A 19,260-nucleotide genomic window follows, 5' to 3' on the forward strand; every position below is an offset into this window, starting at 1 on the left:
CCAAACATAAGATCCAGGAGGAGAGTCAGGTTCAGCTGTTGAACGACCCGGTAATAATGCAGTAAAATCCCCCTCCAGGAACGAGACGAAGCTACGTTTGAAGGGTCAAGAAAAACAACTCTTTATTGAAACAAGAATACAGGCTTTTATACACCTGGGGAGTATACCAGACACTACTTAAACAATGGCCCGACATCCACCCAGACAAATAGGTAAGGTCATTACCACACTTAACTGAAGCTGCCTCAGCCCAAATCAACATAATGTAGAGAAAAGCGCATCGTTAATCAGCAGACATTCCGTCTCTAGGCTGGCCATACCTTGACTTCATGGAATGTCCATATAAGGAGTCACTTCCTGGGGCTCCCAGTGTAAAGAGAGATATGATAGCAGGGAGTGTAAATAACCGAATGGTTGCTGGGAAATCCTTCACACACATGAACCAGGTAAGCACAAATATTCTCTGTCAAAGGATAGGGTCTGTTACACCACCCAAGAGGCATTTGCTGTGCACGGAGCCACCCAAGAGGCATTTGCTGTGCACGGAGCCACCCAAGAGGCATTTGCTGTGCATGGAGCCACCAAGCCACCCATGAAACCTGCAGGCCATTTATTATGGTAGACCCAAAAACTAATTAATATGTTGGTATTGGTTAAGCGTTTTTTTTTTTTTTTTTAGCACTTATCCTGAATGATAAAACTCTATTATTCCTCATATTAGCCCCTGAATGGGGTTGGGTCTCAGAGTTGCTCTGTTAGCTGATTGGGATGTTGGCAGCATTAACCCTTTATTGGTAAACTGTAGACTGTGTGTGCACTCAGCCCCTGTCTTCCCTTCCATCAGTTGGCGTCCTTCACATTGGAGCTCTCAGGGCCTCTCCTGCTGTGAAGAGGCTCCATTCATTAACAATCGGCTCTGGACGAGTTAATATTCAATTCATGCTTCATGTTGTGCCAAAGGGGTCTGCAAGATGATTAACCGCCATGGGAATGGTTGTCCAGAGCAACCACCAAACAACAGACTCCCCCCCCCCCCCCCGAATTAAAATTCTCTTCCCTCTCTCTAGCACAGAACAGCCCGGAGGACGAGGAGGAAAATCACATTTGGGACGGATTGAAGTGGCGGTCGGTCGGCCTCCTGGGATTTATTGCTCCGTCTTTGCTGTGAGTATTTCATAAAATTCTCAGTGATGTTTCCGGTGAGTGGAAAAGTCTGACTGAACGTTACATTGTTACAAATCTGCAAAAAGTTATAAATGAGCAACCTGGAAGCCTGGAATCTTATATCTGGAGAGCGGTGATGTCACTCTGTATAATATATCTTATATCTGGAGAGTGGTGATGTCACTCTGTATAATATATCTTATATCTGGAGAGCGGTGATGTCACTCTGTATAATATATCTTATATCTGGAGAGCAGTGATGTCACTCTGTATAATATATCTTATATCTGGAGAGCGGTGATGTCACTCTGTATAATATATCTTATATCTGGAGAGCAGTGATGTCACTCTGTATAATATATCTTATATCTGGAGAGCGGTGATGTCACTCCTATATAATATATCTTGTATCTGGAGAGCAGTGATGTCACTCTGTATAATATATCTTATATCTGGAGAGCAGTGATGTCACTTGAGTGTCTGGGAGTACCTATTACTACCTGAGTGTCTGGGAGTACCTATTACTACCTGAGTGTCTGGGAGTATCTATTACTACCTGAGTGTCTGGGAGTATCTATTACTACCTGAGTGTCTGGGAGTACCTATAACTACCTGAGTGTCTGGGAGTACCTATTACTACCTGAGTGTCTGGGAGTACCTATTACTACCTGAGTGTCTGGGAGTACCTATTACTACCTGAGTGTCTGGGAGTACCTATTACTACCTGAGTGTCTGGGAGTACCTATTACTACCTGAGTGACTGGGAGTACCTATTACTACCTGAGTGACTGGGAGTACCTATTACTACCTGAGTGACTGGGAGTACCTATTACTGAGAGTGTTGTGCGACTGACCGGGCTGTGCGACTGAGTGTTGGGCAACTGAAAATGTTGTGCGACTGACCGGGCTGTGCGACTGTGAGTGTGGTGCGACTGAACCGGGCTGTGAGACTGTGTGAGTGTGGTGCGACTGACCGGGTGGTGCGACTGGGAGTGTTATGCGAGGCTGTGAGATTGTGTGGAATGTTGTGCAACTGAGTGTCAAGTGAGGGTAGCGGAGTACCAGAGGGTGAGAAGGTAGAGTTAGGAAGCCAGGAAATAGCCACATAAGATAGACTTAAATCGCTGAATCCCCATTAGATTAGATTAGTAGGTACAATGCCTGGCGGGTGTGGAGATGCGACTCGGTGTACATCTTGTGATATGTATGCGTTCCTCAGACATGTGATCGAGGGCGAATACAAATGCACAAAATGTAAGCACGTTGCTTCCCTGGAAGCTCAGGTCCTGAATCTAGGGAAGCAGCTGGCAACACTGAGACGAATGTCCATACCGGAGGAGAGCCAGGATTGTACCAGTCAGGTGCAGGCAGGGGTCTGCACAGAGGTGGGCGGAGTATCGAAGGTGCAGGCATCAGAGCAGAGTAGAGGGGTGACAGTTAGGAGGGGTAGAAGGGGACAAGGCAGGGAGGCTGGTCCCGGGCTGGAGCACCCCAATAGATACGCCCTCCGTTGCGGGATGTTGGGGAAACCAGTCAGGGACCAGCATTGCTGGAGCAGAGCGACGCCCCTAGCTGCCAGGGGAAGACCTCCTCCAGTGAGGCCGGGAGAAAGGGAAAGGAAAGACAGGTTCTGGTGGTAGGGGACTCAATTATTAGAAGGACAGACAGTGTAATCTGTGACAAAGACCGTGTGCGCCGAACAGTCTGTTGTTTGCCGGGCGCTCGGGTTCGGCACATCGCGAATCGGGTGGACAGATTACCGGGTGGGTCTGGGGAAGACCCAGCTGTCATGGTACACGTGGGTACCAATGACATAGGCAGAGGAAGATGGAGAATCCTAAACGATTTCAGGGACTTAGGCGCTAAGTTGAGGAATAGGACCTCCAAGGTAGTATTTTCCGAAATACTACCGGTACCTCGAGCCACACCAGAGAGGCAGCGGGAGATTAGGGAAGTTAACGAGTGGCTGAGGAGCTGGTGTAGTAAGGAGGGTTTCGGGTTCCTGGAGAACTGGGCCGACTGCTCAGTCGGCCACCGGCTCTTTGGTAGGGACGGATTGCACCTAAATGGGATGGGTGCAGCCGCACTGGGTGAGAAGATGGCCAAAAAGTTAGAGGGGCTTTTAAACTAGGTGATGGGGGGGAGGGTACAGATGTAGAATTAGCCAGTGGATAGCAAGATTCAGAGGGCAGAAATGGGGGCATTAGCGGTAGGGTGTTCGGAGCTCCTATACCCAGGGTGGGTATGGGGAAAAATCAAGAGAGCAGCCTAAAAACATCAAAATTACGAGGCTTGTATACCAATGCCAGAAGCCTGGCCAACAAGATGGGAGAGCTGGAGCTGCTGATGTTTGAGGAGGACTTAGATTTTGTGGGGATAACTGAGACTTGGTTTGACAGCTCTCATGACTGGATGGCAACCATTCAGGGGTATTCCCTTTATCGCAGAACAGTATACAGGTAAATATGAGGGATGATATTAATAATGGAGCTAAGGACGAGGCAGAATCCCTATGGGTAGAGCTTCAAAGGGAAGGCACGGTGGGGAAGGTAATTTTGGGCGTATGCTATAGGCCCCCCAACCAGAGGGAGGAGGGGGAGGCGGACCTCATTTTACAGATAGGATTGGCAGCAAGGATGGGAAATGTCATTATAATGGGGGACTTTAATTATCCAGATATAGACTGGGCAGAAGGAACCGCGCATTCAGCCAAGGCTCGGCAGTTCCTAAATATCTTGCAGGACAATTTCATGGGTCAGATGGTGAACGCACCGACAAGAAACAATGCGGTACTTGACCTACTGATTACCAACAGTACAGACCTGCTCACGGATATAGAAATACGGAGCAACTTAGGAAACAGTGACCATAGGTCAATAAGTTTCTGTATTAATTACAGTTATAGGAAGCAGAGGGGTAATAAGGACGCTGAATTTCAAAAGAGCCAATTTCCCAAAACTGCGCTCGCTGCTAGAAAATATAAATTGGGATGGAACCCTGGGAACAAAGAACACGGAGGAAAAATGGGAGAGCTTCAAGAGCATACTTAACAAGGGGATTGGCCAGTGCATTCCAAAGGGAAATAAATTTAAAAGAGCAAAATTAAACCCTGGGGGGCTAAACTCCAACATAAAAATGTATATTAGTGCTAAAGAAAAGGCCTTCAAAAAATACAAGACTGAGGGGTCATTGGCAGCATTTAAGCATTACAAAGAGTGTAATAAGAAATGTAAAGATGAAATCAGGGCGGCTAAAATAGAACACGAGAGACATATAGCGGAGGAGAGTAAAAAGAACCCCAAGAAGTTCTTTAAGTATATAAACAGTAAGAAAGCGAGACCAGAACACATTGGCCCCATAAAAGAATCGGGGGGCTACACGAACCCAGCTTGTAAGGCCGAACTAAATAATACACCTCAGGAAGTGCCGCCATGGCTAACAGAAGATAGACTTAAAACTAAACTAGAGAAACTTAACATAAATAAATCCCCGGGACCGGATGGCTTGCACCCGAGGGTTCTTAAACAGCTCAGCCAGGTGATTGCCAGACCATTATTCTAGATCTTTAAGGATAGTTTACAGACAGGTATGGTGCCAGCAGATTGGAAAAAAGCCAACGTGGTACCAATATTTAAAAAGGGGCCGAGATGTATCCCGGGTAACTATAGGCCGGTCAGCCTAACATCAGTAGTCTGCAAGATTTTGGAGGGGATGTTAAGGGACCACATACAAGACTTTAGTAATGAAAACTGTATTATTAGTAGTAATCAGCATGGATTCATGAAAAATCGTTCTTGCCAAACCAATCTATTAACCTTCTACGATGAAGTGAGCTGCCACCTAGATAAAGAAAGACCTGTGGATGTGGTGTATCTGGATAAAGGAAGGTCTGTGGATGTGGTGTATCTGGATAAAGGAAGGTCTGTGGATGTGGTGTATCTGGATAAAGGAAGGTCTGTGGATGTGGTGTATCTGGATAAAGGAAGGCCTGTGGATGTGGTGTATCTGGATAAAGGAATACCTGTGGATGTGGTGTATCTGGATAAAGGAAGGCCTGTGGATGTGGTGTATCTGGATAAAGGAATACCTGTGGATGTGGTGTATCTGGATAAAGGAAGACCTGTAGATGTGGTGTATCTGGATAAAGGAAGGTCTGTGGATGTGGTGTATCTGGGTAAAGGAAGGCCTGTGGATGTGGTGTATCTGGATAAAGGAAGGCCAGTGGATGTGGTGTATCTGGATAAAGGAAGGTCTGTGGATGTGGTGTATCTGGATAAAGGAATGCCTGTGGATGTGGTTTATCTGGATAAAGGAAGGTCTGTGGATGTGGTGTATCTGGATAAAGGAAGACCTGTAGATATGGTGTATCTGGATAAAGGAAGGCCTGTGGATGTGGTGTATCTGGATAAAGGAAAGTCTGTGGATGTGGTGTATCTGGATAAAGGAAGGTCTGTGGATGTGGTGTATCTGGATAAAGGAAGGTCTGAGGATGGGGTGTATCTGGATAAAGGAAGGCCTGTGGATGTGGTGTATCTGGATAAAGGAAGGTCTGTGGATGTGGTGTATCTGGATAAAGGAATGCCTGTGGATGTGGTGTATCTGGATAAAGGAAGGTCTGTGGATGTGGTGTATCTGGATAAAGGAAGGTCTGTGGATGTGGTGTATCTGGATAAAGGAAGGTCTGTGGATGTGGTGTATCTGGATAAAGGAATGCCTGTGGATGTGGTTTATCTGGATAAAGGAAGGTCTGTGGATGTGGTGTATCTGGATAAAGGAAGACCTGTAGATATGGTGTATCTGGATAAAGGAAGGTCTGTGGATGTGGTGTATCTGGATAAAGGAAGGCCTGTGGATGTGGTGTATCTGGATAAAGGAAAGTCTGTGGATGTGGTGTATCTGGATAAAGGAAGGTCTGTGGATGTGGTGTATCTGGATAAAGGAAGGCCTGTGGATGTGGTGTATCTGGATAAAGGAAAGTCTGTGGTTGTGGTGTATCTGGATAAAGGAAGGTCTGTGGATGTGGTGTATCTGGATAAAGGAAGGTCTGTGGATGTGGTGTATCTGGATAAAGGAATACCTGTGGATGTGGTGTATCTGGATTAAGGAAGGTCTGTGGATGTGGTGTATCTGGATAAAGGAAGACCTGTGGATGTGGTGTATCTGGATAAAGGAAAGTCTGTGGATGTGGTGTATCTGGATAAAGGAAGGTCTGTGGATTTGGTGTATCTGGATAAAGGAAGGCCTGTGGATGTGGTGCATCTGGATAAAGGAAGGTCTGTGGATTTGGTGTATCTGGATAAAGGAAGACCTGTGGATGTGGTGCATCTGGATAAAGGAAGGTCTGTGGATTTGGTGTATCTGGATAAAGGAAGGCCTGTGGATGTGGTGCATCTGGATAAAGGTAAGCCTGTGGATGTGGTGTATCTGGATAAAGGTAACCCTGTGGATGTGGTGCATCTGGATAAAGGTAAGCCGGTGGATGTGGTGTATCTGGATAAAGGAAGGTCTGTGGATGTGGTGTATCTGGACTTTGCAAAGGCCTTTGACACCGTTCCCCACAAACGCTTACTGTACAAACTAAGGAAGGTAGGTATGGACCATAAGGTGAGTACCTGGATAGAGAACTGGCTCCAGGGGAGAGTCCAGAGGGTGGTGATTAATGGGGAGTACTCGGATTGGGCGGGTGTGGAAAGTGGGGTCCCCCAGGGTTCTGTCCTGGGACCAATCCTGTTTAATTTATTCATAAATGATCTAGAGGAGGGGATATCTAGTACAATCTCAGTATTTGCAGATGATACTAAACTAAGCATGCCAATATCTTCTATGCAGGATGTGGAAACCTTACAAGCGGACCTGAACAAAATAACGGGGTGGGGGAGGGGGGCAACTACATGGCAGATGAGGTTTAATGTTGAAAAATGTAAAGTAATGCACTTGGGGGCCAGAAACCAGAAAGCAAGCTACTCACTAGGGGGGGAACCTCTGGGAGAGTCTAGGATGGAAAAGGACTTGGGGGTACTGGTAGACAACAGGCTTGGCAGTGGCATGCAATGCCAAGCCGCTGCAAGCAAAGCCAACAGAATACTGGGATGTATAAAAAAGGGGATTCACTCCAGAAATAAAGAGATTATTCTCCCCCTCTACAAGACTCTGGTCCGGCCACATCTGGAGTATGCTGTCCAGTTCTGGGCACCGGTCCTCAGGAAGGATGTGCTGGAACTGGAGAAAGTCCAGAGAAGGGCAACAAAAATAATTAGGGGAATGGAGGACATCAGCTATGAGGAAAGACTACAAGCACTGAACTTATTCTCTCTGGAGAAGAGACGATTGAGGGGGGATATGATATCAATGTACAAATACTGTACTGGTGACCCTAGCATAAGGAACAAACTTTTCAGAGAAAGGGAATACAATAAGACACGTGGCCACTCACTAAAACTAGAGGAAAAGCGGTTTAACCGTAAAATGCGTAAGGGGTTCTTCACTGTGAGAGCAGTAAGGATGTGGAATTCTCTTCCACAAGCAGTGGTATCAGCAGGGAGCATCGATAGTTTCAAAAAACTATTAGATGGGCACCTTAAAGACCACAACATACAGGGGTATACAATGTACAACATACAGGGGTATACAATGTACAACATACAGGGGTATACAATGTACAACATACAGGGGTATACAATGTACAACATACAGGAGTATACAATGTACAACATACAGGGGGTATACAATGTACAACATACAGGGGTATACAATGTACAACATACAGGGGGTATACAATGAACAACATACAGGGGTATACAATGTACAACATACAGGGCGTATACAATGTACAACATACAGGGGTATACAATGTACAACATACAGGGGTATACAATGTACAACATACAGGGGTATACAGTGTACAACATACAGGGGTATACAATGTACAACATACAGGGGTATACAATGTACAACATACGGGGGTATACAATGTACAACATACAGGGGTATACAATGTACAACATACAGGGGGTATACAATGTACAACATACAGGGGTATACAATGTACAACATACAGGGGTATACAATGTACAACATACAGGGCGTATACAATGTACAACATACAGGGGTATACAATGTACAACATACAGGGGTATACAATGTACAACATACAGGGGTATACAATGTACAACATACAGGGGTATACAATGTATGGTTAAAAGCAAACACACATCATAGGTTGAACTGGATGGACTGATGTCTTTTTTCAACCTCACTAACTATGTAACTATGTAACTATGTAACTTTGTATAATATATCTTATTTCATTGCTCTACCTCACGTCAGCACATAATGGGTTAACCCCTCCTCTGAAGCCCACAGGACCACCTCTTCCTAGCTCAATAAAAGACAGCCCCTCCCCCACTGAAGTGTTCGATTTTTTGGTCATGCTCAAGGCCACCTGTGGATTGTAGTTGGTAAGTACTTTGGTTGCTGCAAGTATCTCCCCCTCCCCCTCCATGTTCAGCCTCTCATGGAGTTGGAAGACCCTGAATGTTGGATGGGAAACCCTCCTGAAACTGGGTGCCTTTTGTGCCGGGCACCCAAATATTCTACAGGTGTGGTATTACTAAGCTCTGCAATGTCACCATTGGGGGTTTTCCTGTCTTGCATTGGCAGCTGGCTTTGTCTTTGGTCTGAGAGCGATGGTGGAATATGTCACAGGGGGCGGGGAGACGTGGCGGCGCGGTGTAGTGACCGCCAGTCACCAAGCAGCAGGTGAAACAATCTTAGAGCCGGCAGAGGAAATGGTTTCTCTCCTCTCTTGGCAGATCTGCCAGTTTTCACTTGTGAGGTAAAGACTTGTTGCTGTTTGCTCCCCTGCTGTGCTGTGTGTTCCCGGGGGTTAGACAGTCTGACTGGTTTTTGTCTCAGATTCTGTGTCTCCTGTCTGCCTCTGGAAGGGCTTCCTGACCTCACCTTCGGTCTTTCTCTGGAAGGGCTGCCTGACCTCACCTTCGTTCTGCCTCTGGAAGGGCTGCCTGGACTCACCTTCGTTCTGCTTCTGGAAGGGCTGCCTGGACTCACCTTCGGTCTACCTCTGGAAGGGCTGCCTGGACTCACCTTCGGTCTGCCTCTGGAAGGGGTGCCTGGACTCACCTTCCATCTTCCTCTGGAAGGGCTGCCTGACCTCACCTTCCATCTTCCTCTGAAAAGGATGCCTGGACTCACCTTCGGTCTGCCTGGACTCACCTTCGGTCTGCCTGGACTCACCTTCGGTCTTCCTCTGAAAGAGCTGCCTGGACTCACCTTCGGTCTGCCTGGACTCACCTTCGGTCTTCCTCTGAAAGAGCTGCCTGGACTCACCTTCTGTCTACCTCTGGAAGGGCTGCCTGGACTCACCTTCGGTCTGCCTGGACTCACCTTCGGTCTTCCTCTGAAAGAGCTGCCTGGACTCACCTTCTGTCTACCTCTGAAAGGGCTGCCTGACCTTACCTTCTGTCTACCTCTGAAAGGGCTGCTTGACCTTACCTTCTGTCTACCTCTGCAAGGGCTGCCTGGACTCACCTTCGGTCTGCCTCTGGAAGGGCTGCCTGGACTCACCTTCGGTCTGCCTCTGGAAGGGCTGCCTGGACTCGCCTTCGGTCTGCCTCTGAAAGGGCTGCCTGGACTCGCCTTCGGTCTGCCTCTGAAAGGGCTGCCTGGACTCGCCTTCGGTCTGCCTCTGCAAGGGCTGCCTGGACTCACCTTCGGTCTGCCTCTGGAAGGGCTGCCTGACCTCACCTTCTGTCTACCTCTGGAAGGGCTGCCTGGACTCACCTTCGGTCTACCTCTGGAAGGGCTGCCTGGACTCACCTTCGGTCTGCCTCTGGAAGGGGTGCCTGGACTCACCTTCCATCTTCCTCTGGAAGGGCTGCCTGACCTCACCTTCCATCTTCCTCTGAAAGGGATGCCTGGACTCACCTTCGGTCTGCCTGGACTCACCTTCGGTCTGCCTGGACTCACCTTCGGTCTTCCTCTGAAAGAGCTGCCTGGACTCACCTTCGGTCTGCCTGGACTCACCTTCGGTCTTCCTCTGAAAGAGCTGCCTGGACTCACCTTCTGTCTACCTCTGGAAGGGCTGCCTGGACTCACCTTCGGTCTGCCTCTGGAAGGGCTGCCTGGACTCACCTTCGGTCTGCCTCTGGAAGGGCTGCCTGGACTCACCTTCTGTCTGCCTCTGGAAGGGCTGCCTGGACTCACCTTCGGTCTGCCTCTGGAAGGGCTGCCTGGACTCGCCTTCGGTCTGCCTCTGAAAGGGCTGCCTGGACTCGCCTTCGGTCTGCCTCTGAAAGGGCTGCCTGGACTCACCTTCTGTCTGCCTCTGGAAGGGCTGCCTGGACTCACCTTCGGTCTGCCTCTGAAAGGGCTGCCTGGACTCGCCTTCGGTCTGCCTCTGAAAGGGCTGCCTGGACTGGCCTTCGGTCTGCCTCTGAAAGGGCTGCCTGGACTGGCCTTCGGTCTGCCTCTGAAAGGGCTGCCTGGACTCGCCTTCGGTCTGCCTCTGCAAGGGCTGCCTGGACTCACCTTCGGTCTGCCTCTGGAAGGGCTGTCTGGACTCACCTTCTGTCTACCTCTGGAAGGGCTGCCTGACCTCACCTTCCGTCTTCCTCTGGAAGGGCTGCCTGACCTCCCCTTCCGTCTGCCTCTGGAAGAGCTGCCTGACCTCACCTTCCGTCTACCTCTGGAAGGGCTGCCTGACCTCACCTTCTGTCTGCCTCTGGAAGGGCTGCCTGACCTCACCTTCTGTCTGCCTCTGGAAGGGCTGCCTGACCTCACCTTCTGTCTGCCTCTGGAAGGGCTGCCTGACCTCACCTTCTGTCTGCCTCTGGAAGGGCTGCCTGGACTCACCTTCTGTCTTCCTCTGGAAGGGCAGCCTGGACTCACCTTCTGTCTTCCTCTGGAAGGGCTGCCTGGACTCACCTTCGGTCTGCCTCTGGAAGGGCTGCCTGGACTCGTCTTCGGTCTGCCTCTGAAAGGGCTGCCTGGACTCACCTTCTGTCTGCCTCTGGAAGGGCTGCCTGGACTCACCTTCGGTCTGCCTCTGAAAGGGCTGCCTGGACTCGCCTTCGGTCTGCCTCTGAAAGGGCTGCCTGGACTCACCTTCGGTCTGCCTCTGCAAGGGCTGCCTGGACTCACCTTCGGTCTGCCTCTGGAAGGGCTGCCTGGACTCACCTTCGGTCTGCCTCTGGAAGGGCTGCCTGGACTCACCTTCTGTCTACCTCTGGAAGGGCTGCCTGACCTCACCTTCCGTCTTCCTCTGGAAGGGCTGCCTGACCTCACCTTCTGTCTGCCTCTGGAAGGGCTGCCTGACCTCACCTGCCGTCTGCCTCTGGAAGGGCTGCCTGGACTCGCCTTCGGTCTGCCTCTGGAAGGGCTGCCTGGACTCGCCTTCGGTCTGCCTCTGGAAGGGCTGCCTGGACTCACCTTCGGTCTTCCTCTGGAAGGGCTGCCTGGACTCACCTTCGGTCTGCCTCTGGAAGGGCTGTCTGACCTCACCTTCGGTCTGCCTCTGGAAGGGCTGTCTGACCTCACCTGCTGCTACTTCTGAAGTAGATGAAAGAAGATGGGTCTAAAAGGGACAGGGTACCTGTTTCTTTCTTGGTGAGAGAATTATGAGTTTTTTTCAATATTTCTTTTTTGCATGTGCTCACCACACCTGTCAGTGACACAGAAGACTAGCAAAGGTAGGTGGGGGCAGAGTGGGACATATTTTTAAAAGAGAGCTCAAGGAATGCTCAAGAAATGCAAATTATGGTGTTTTGCATTATTTTAGGAGCAGAAGCCCTAAACGCAAACACTCCAGAAAACCTAAGAACCGCCACTGGTCCTCTCCTGACCAGGACAATCTGCATTCCTCAGATTCCGGCACAGGGGGCTTTCATGCTCCTCAAGCAGCTCATGTGTTAATGGCTCACATGCGTTTAGATCAGCGCAATAGAAAATGCCTTGCCCAGCCCTGGATGCATGTTGGACCTGCATGTGTTGCACATATGCTGAAAGTATGGTCAATAATTCCAATGTGCGAAGAGATCGAACCGGGTGAAACCAGAATTATTTTTATTGAGAAGTTTCTGCAATTACAAGGACATGAGGTATGACTTTTTGTTCTGAGGGACACAGCAACTGCTATTCTGTTCCCCCAGGAACAAAAGGTCTTACTTTTAGTTCCTCCCATGCCTTGCTTGCAGTTGAACTTTGTGCTGCCATCTACTGGTGGTTTCATAGAAATGCCATAAAATGGAAATGTGTTATTTTATGGCGTACCTGACATCCCTTACACATGCAGTCCGCAGTGACGGGAAATTAATTTGCATGGATTGCCTCACATGACAATGGATAAGGAAGCGGATGCACACATTTTAAAGCCTAGAGGCTGTAGCAGAAGGTATGCAGCAAATATCACTGCCACAGGCTAGACGCAGGACCAATGAAAAGCATGCAGATATTTCCAAATGTGAGAAAGGAAAAGCCTTCTTATCCCATAATGACAGATTTAAAAGCTCCTTGATGAAGAATGGGAGAGATCTGATAAGAAAACCAAATTGGAGTAAAGGTCTCTAAACTTTATCCAATGAAGGTGGCTGATGCCAACGCACTTCCAGGAGGGGGGGATGGGGCCCGGCAGCATCTGGTGCGCATGCGTCTTTGCCTTTCAATACCTTTAGGCATCCTATGGTTTGAAAAGTGGACTAGGTTCACAAAACCCGGACTGTCCAGGTGAATCACAAAACCCCGACTGTCCAGGGGAATCACAAAACCCGGACTGTCCAGGGGAATCACAAAACCCCGACTGTCCAGGTGAATCACAAAACCCGGACTGTCCAGGGGAATCACAAAACCCGGACTGTCCAGGTGAATCACAAAACCCGGACTGTCCAGGTGAATCACAAAACCCCGACTGTCCAGGTGAATCACAAAACCCGGACTGTCCAGGGGAATCACAAAACCCGGACTGTCCAGGGGAATCACAAAACCCGGACTGTCCAGGTGAATCACAAAACCCGGACTGTCCAGGGGAATCACAAAACCCGGACTGTCCAGGTGAATCACAAAACCCGGACTGTCCAGGTGAATCACAAAACCCCGACTGTCCAGGTGAATCACAAAACCCGGACTGTCCAGGGGAATCACAAAACCCGGACTGTCCAGGGGAATCACAAAACCCGGACTGTCCAGGTGAATCACAAAACCCGGACTGTCCAGGGGAATCACAAAACCCGGACTGTCCAGGGGAATCACAAAACCCGGACTGTCCAGGTGAATCACAAAACCCGGACTGTCCAGGGGAATCACAAAACCCGGACTGTCCAGGGGAATCACAAAACCCGGACTGGCCAGGTGAATCACAAAATCCGGACTGTCCAGGGGAATCACAAAACCCGGACTGTCCAGGTGAATCACAAAACCCCGTCTGTCCAGGTGAATCACAAAACCCGGACTGTCCAGGGGAATCACAAAACCCGGACTGTCCAGGGGAATCACAAAACCCGGACTGTCCAGGTGAATCACAAAACCCGGACTGTCCAGGGGAATCACAAAACCCGGACTGTCCAGGGGAATCACAAAACCCGGACTGGCCAGGTGAATCACAAAATCCGGACTGTCCAGGGGAATCACAAAACCCGGACTGTCCAGGTGAATGACAAAACCCGGACTGTCCAGGTGAATCACAAAACCCGGACTGTCCAGGTGAATCCTTCACAGGTGGCGCCCCCGGAGGCAGCAGACTTTGTGACAATTAATATTTGTGTCATTCTGAAAACGTTTGGCCACGACTGTTGTATACAGAGGAGATCATTAATAATCCGGTTCGTTGTACTCAGAGTCTGTATTCCTCGGAGACATTTTCCTATACATGGAGTGACCGGTCCTCTTTACAGCCATTGATTATATAGAGAAGATCATTAATATTCTGGCTCTGTATATTCTGTATTCCTCGGAGACGATATCACACACAGCTGTATTTACAGAGCGGCTCTCTAATGTTTGCTTAGTATTGATTCGCCTGATCTGGTTTTCTTAGCAAACACCTACAAGGGACCCGCTCACCTCTCCCCGCTCCCCTCTCCCCACTCACCTCTTTTCTCTCCCCTCTCACCTCTCCCCGCTCACCTCTTTTCTCTCCCCTGTCCCCGCTCACCTCTTTTCTCTCCCCTCTCACCTCTCCCCGCTCACCTCTCCCCGCTCACCTCTCCCCGCTCACCTCTTTTCTCTCCCCTCTCCCCGCTCCCCTCTCCCCGCTCACCTCTCACCTCTCCCCTCTCACCTCTCCCCGCTCCCTTCTCCCGGCTCCCTTCTCCCCGCTCCCTTCTCCCCACTCACCTCTCCTCTCCCCGCTCCCCTCTCACCTCTACCCGCTCACCTCTCCCCTCTACGCTCTCACCTCTCCCCTCGTACCTCTCCCTGCTCCTCTCCCCTCTACCCGCTCACCTCTACCCTCTCCCCTCTTTCCTCTCCGCTCTGACCTCTCACCTCTCCCCTCTCCCTGCTCACCTCTCCTCTCACCTCTCTCCCCCCTCCCCTCTCCCCCTCTTTCCTCTACGCTCTCACCTTTCACCTCTCCCCTCTCCCTGCTCACCTCTCCCTGATCACCTCTTATCTCTCCCCTCTTTCCTCTTCCCTTATTCTTCCCCCCTCCCCTCTCCCACTTTTTCCTCTCCCCCCTCCCCTCTCCCCCTTTTTCCTCTCCGCTCTCACCTCTCCCCTTTCCCTGATCACCTCTCCCCCCTCCCCTATCACCTCTCCCCTCTACCCGCTCACCTCTATCCTCTCCCCTCTTTCCTCTCCGCTCTCACCGCTCCCCTCTCCTCTCACCTCTCTCCCCCCTCCCCTCTCCCCCTCTTTCCTCTCCACTCTCACCTTTCCCCTCTCCCCGCTCACCTCTCCCCGCTCACCTCTCCCCGCTCACCTCTCATCTCTCCCCTCTCATCTCTCCCCTCTTTCCTCTTCCCTTATTCCTCTCCCCCTCACCTCTCTCCGCTTACCTCTTTCTTCTCCCCCCTCCCCTCTCCCCCTCTCTCCTCTCCCTCTCTTTCCTCTCCCCCCTCCCCTCTCCCCCTTTTTCCTCTCCGCTCTCACCTCTCCACTTTCCCTGCTCACCTCTCATCTTTCCCCTCTTTCCGCTTCCCTTATTCCTCTCCACTCTCCCCTCACCTCTCACTTTTCCCCTCTCCCTGCTCACCTCTCCCCTCTTTCCTCTCCCCTTATTCCTCTCACCTCTCCCTTTATTCCTCTCCCCTCTCACCTTTCCCCTCTCCACCCTCACCTTTCCCCTCTCCACCCTCACCTCTCCCCGCTCACCTCTCCCCTCTTTCCTCTCCCTGTTCACCTCTCTCCCCTCTCCCCACTCACCTCTCTCCCCTCTCCCTCTCCCCCCTCACCTCTCTCCCCCCTCACCTCTCTCCCCTCTCCCTGCTCACCTCTCCACCCTCACCTCTCCACCCTCACCTCTCCACCCTCACCTCTCCCCTCTCACTTTTACCTTCTCACCTTTCCCCTCTCACCTCTCCCCTCTCCACCCTCACCTTCCCCCTTTCACCTCTCCCTCGTTCCTCTTACCTCTCCACCCTCACCTCTCCCCGCTCACCTCTCCCCGCTCACCTCTCCCCACTCATCTCTCCCCTCTCACCTTTCCCCTCTCATCTCTCCCCCTCCTCATCTCTCCCCCTCCTCATCTCTCCCCCTCACCTCTCCCCGCTTACCTCTTTCCTCTCCCTCTCTTTCCTCTCCCCTCTCCCCCTCTTTCCTCTCCCTCTCTTTCCTCTCCCCTCTCACCTCTCCCCGCTCACCTCTCCCCGCTCACCTCTCCCCGCTCCTCTCTCCCTGCTCCCCTCTCTCCACTTCCCCCTCACCTCTCCTCGCCCTGCTCCCCACTCCCTTTTCCCCGCTCACCTCTCCCCCTCTTTCCTCTCAGCTCTCACCTCTCCCTTCTCATCTCTTACCTCTCCCCTCTCATCTCTTACCTCTCCCCTCTCACCGCTCCCCTCTCACCGCTCCCCTCTTCCCGCTCCCCTCTCACCTCTCACCTCTCCCCGCTCCCCGCTCCCCTCTCCCCTCTCTCCTCCCTCCTCTCCACCCTTACCTCTCCCCTCTCACCTTTCCCCTCCCACCTCTTTGCTCTCAACTCACCCCTCTTTCCTCTCCCCCCTTACCTCTCCCCTCTCACCTTTCCCCTCCCACCTCTTTGCTCTCAACTCACCCCTCTTTCCTCTCCCCTCTCCCTGCTCACCTCTCCCCACTCACCCCTCCCCTCTCATCTCTCCCCGCTCACCTCTACCCCTCTCACCTCTACCCCTCTCCCCTCTACCCCTCTCCCTCTCACCTTTCCTCTCTCATCTCTCATCTCTCCCCCTCACCTCTCCCCGCTTACCTCTTTCCTCTCCCTCTCTTTCCTCTCCCCGCTCCCTGCTCCCCACTCCCCTTTCCCCGCTCACCTCTCCCCCGCTCCCTCTCTCCACTTACCACTTCCCCCCTCACCTCTCCTCGCCCTGCTCCCCACTCCCTTTTCCCGCTCACCTCTCCCCCTCTTTCCTCTCAGCTCTCACCTCTCCCCTCTCAGCTCTCATCTCTTACCTCTCCCCTCTCACCGCTCCCCTCTCACCTCTCCCCGCTCCCCTCTCAACGCTTCCCTCTCACCCCTCAACGATCCCCCCTCCCCTCTCACCTCTTCCCGCTTACCTCTCACCTCTCCCCGCCCCCCTCTTTCCTCTCCCCTCTTTCCTCTCCCCTCTTTCCTCTCCCCTCTCCCCTATCACCTCTCACCTTTCCCCTCTCCACCTTTCCCCTCCAACCTCTTTCCTCTCAACTCACCCCTCTTTCCTCTCCCCTCTCCCCTCTCACCTCTCCCTGCTCACCTCTCCCCACTCACCCCTCCCCTCTCATCTCTCCCCGCTCACCTCTACCCTCTCCGCGCTCACCTCTACCCCTCTCCCCTCTACTCCTCTCCCCTCTATTCCTCTCCCCTCTACCTCTCCCCGCTCACCTCTCCCCGATCCCCTCTCCCCGTGTCACCCCTCCCTATGTAATGCACCTTATAGCACAGTAGGGGGCGTAGATCACATGGTGTCCAGAAGTCTGAAAAACCTGGAAACCATTTCTATGGGGAGATTTACTATATCTGGTGCAGCTATGCATTGGCAGCCAATCAGTGTCTAACTTCAGCTTCTTCAATGAAGCTTTGACAATAAAACCTGGAAGCTGATTGGTTACTCTGCACAGCAACACCAGATTCTGTGTGCTCCAATTTTAGTAAATCTTTTAGTATAGAGATGGGCCACACCGGCCCCCATAGAGAAGGGCCACACCGGCCCCCATAGAGATGGGCCACACCGGCCCCCATAGAGAAGGGCCACACACGGCCCCCATAGAGAAGATTGATTTGATGGTGGAATGCAGAAAGTGAACCGTCCGGAAGTTTGAGAAGAAAGTGAACAATGGAGGAAGGTAACAATGTATCGGCCTTGTATGTGTATAGATATCATGCCGTGTGCGAGGACTGCAGAGGTATTTGTGTGAAACCGTCACCCCCCGGGGGCACTCTAATTACACCCTGGCACTGCAAGGAGGAATGCGGTTGCCATGGGTTTGATCCTCCCTGGTGAGCGAGGCTGAGAGCGATGTGTGATGGAAAGAACTTGTAGAGAGCAATCCTGCAAACAAAGGTGCCGAAACCTCACCGACCTGTGAAGAGAGGGCGCCAGGCCAGAATACTACGACTCTGACAGGTGAGGGGGGTGTGGAGGGACTCTGTCACCTGGAGGGGCAGATCACTGCGACTCTGACAGGTGAGGGGGGTGTGGAGGGACTCTGTCACCTGGAGGGGCAGATCACTGCGACTCTGACAGGTGAGGGGGGTGTGGAGGGACTCTGTCACCTGGAGGGGCAGATCACTGTGACTCCGACAGGTGAGGGGGGGTGTGGAGGGACTCTGTTACCTGGAGGGGCAGATCACTGTGACTCTGACAGGTGAGGGGGTGTGGAGGGACTCTGTCACCTGGAGGGGCAGATCACTGTGACTCTGACAGGTGAGGGGGGTGTGGAGGGACTCTGTTACCTGGAGGGGCAGATCACTGTGACTCTGACAGGTGAGGGGGGTGTGGAGGGACTCTGTCACCTGGAGGGGCAGATCACTGTGACTCTGACAGGTGAGGGGGGTGTGGAAGGGACTCTGTCACCTGGAGGGGCAGATCACTGTGACTGTGACAGGTGAGGGGGGTGTGGAGGGACTCTGTCACCTGGAGGGGCAGATCACTGCGACTCTGACAGGTGAGGGGATGTGTAGGGACTCTTTCACCTGGAGGGGCAGAACACTGCGACTCTGACAGGTGAGGGGGGTGTAGAAGGACTCTGCCACCTGAAGGGGTCATATGTGCTAGGATGGGGGATTTGGGGAGAAGAATTTGTAGTAAAAGGGGGGGGGGTAGGGGGGGATTTGTTCTTGGGGGAGAAATTTGAGGGGTCGAGGATTTGTGCTAGGAGGGAGAAGACTTTTTTTTGGGGGGGGGGGGGATTTGTGCTTGTAGGGGCAATTAGGGGAGAAGAACTTGTGCTGGAAGTGAGGTATTTTTTTTTGGGGGGGGGGGGTTGTGCTTGGGGAAGAACATTGAGGGGTAGAGAATATGTGCTGGGAGAGGGAAGACTTTTTGTTGGGGGGGGGGGGGTTTGTGCTAGAAAGGGAAATTTGGGGAAGAGAAGTTGTGCTGGAAGTGGGGGATTTGTGCTGGAAGGGGGGGGGGATTTGTGCTGGAAGTGGGGGGATTTGTGCTGGAAGTGGGGGGATTTGTGCTGGAAGTGGGGGTATTTGGAGTGGGGGAGGGATTTGTGCTGGAAGTGGGGGGATTTGGAGTGGGGGGGATTTGTGCTGGAAGTGGGGGGATTTGGAGTGGGGGGGATTTGTGCTGGAAGGGGGGGGGGTTGTGCTGGAAGTGGGGGGATTTGGAGTGGAGGGGGATTTGTGCTGGAAGTGGGGGGATTTGGAGTAGGGGGGGATTTGTGCTGGAAGTGGGGGGATTTGGAGTGGGGGGATTTGTGCTGGAAGTGGGGGGATTTGGAGTGGAGGGGGGGATTTGTGCTGGA

General features: G+C 51.8%; 1 protein-coding gene across 1 annotated transcript in view; it reads left to right on the top strand.

The window, feature by feature from the left end:
- The first annotated feature begins 1,084 nt into the window (after positions 1–1,084).
- Positions 1,085–19,260, top strand: part of TOGARAM2 (TOG array regulator of axonemal microtubules 2) — a 181,111-nt gene continuing 162,935 nt past the window's right edge. The window contains exon 1 of the mRNA XM_082251010.1: positions 1,085–1,164. The gene's annotated coding sequence lies outside the window, so the exon portion shown is untranslated. The remainder of the gene's footprint in view (positions 1,165–19,260) is intronic.

Source organism: Pelophylax lessonae, assembly GCF_965119305.1.
Source record: "Pelophylax lessonae genome assembly, chromosome: 3".
NCBI lineage: Eukaryota > Metazoa > Chordata > Amphibia > Anura > Ranidae > Pelophylax > Pelophylax lessonae.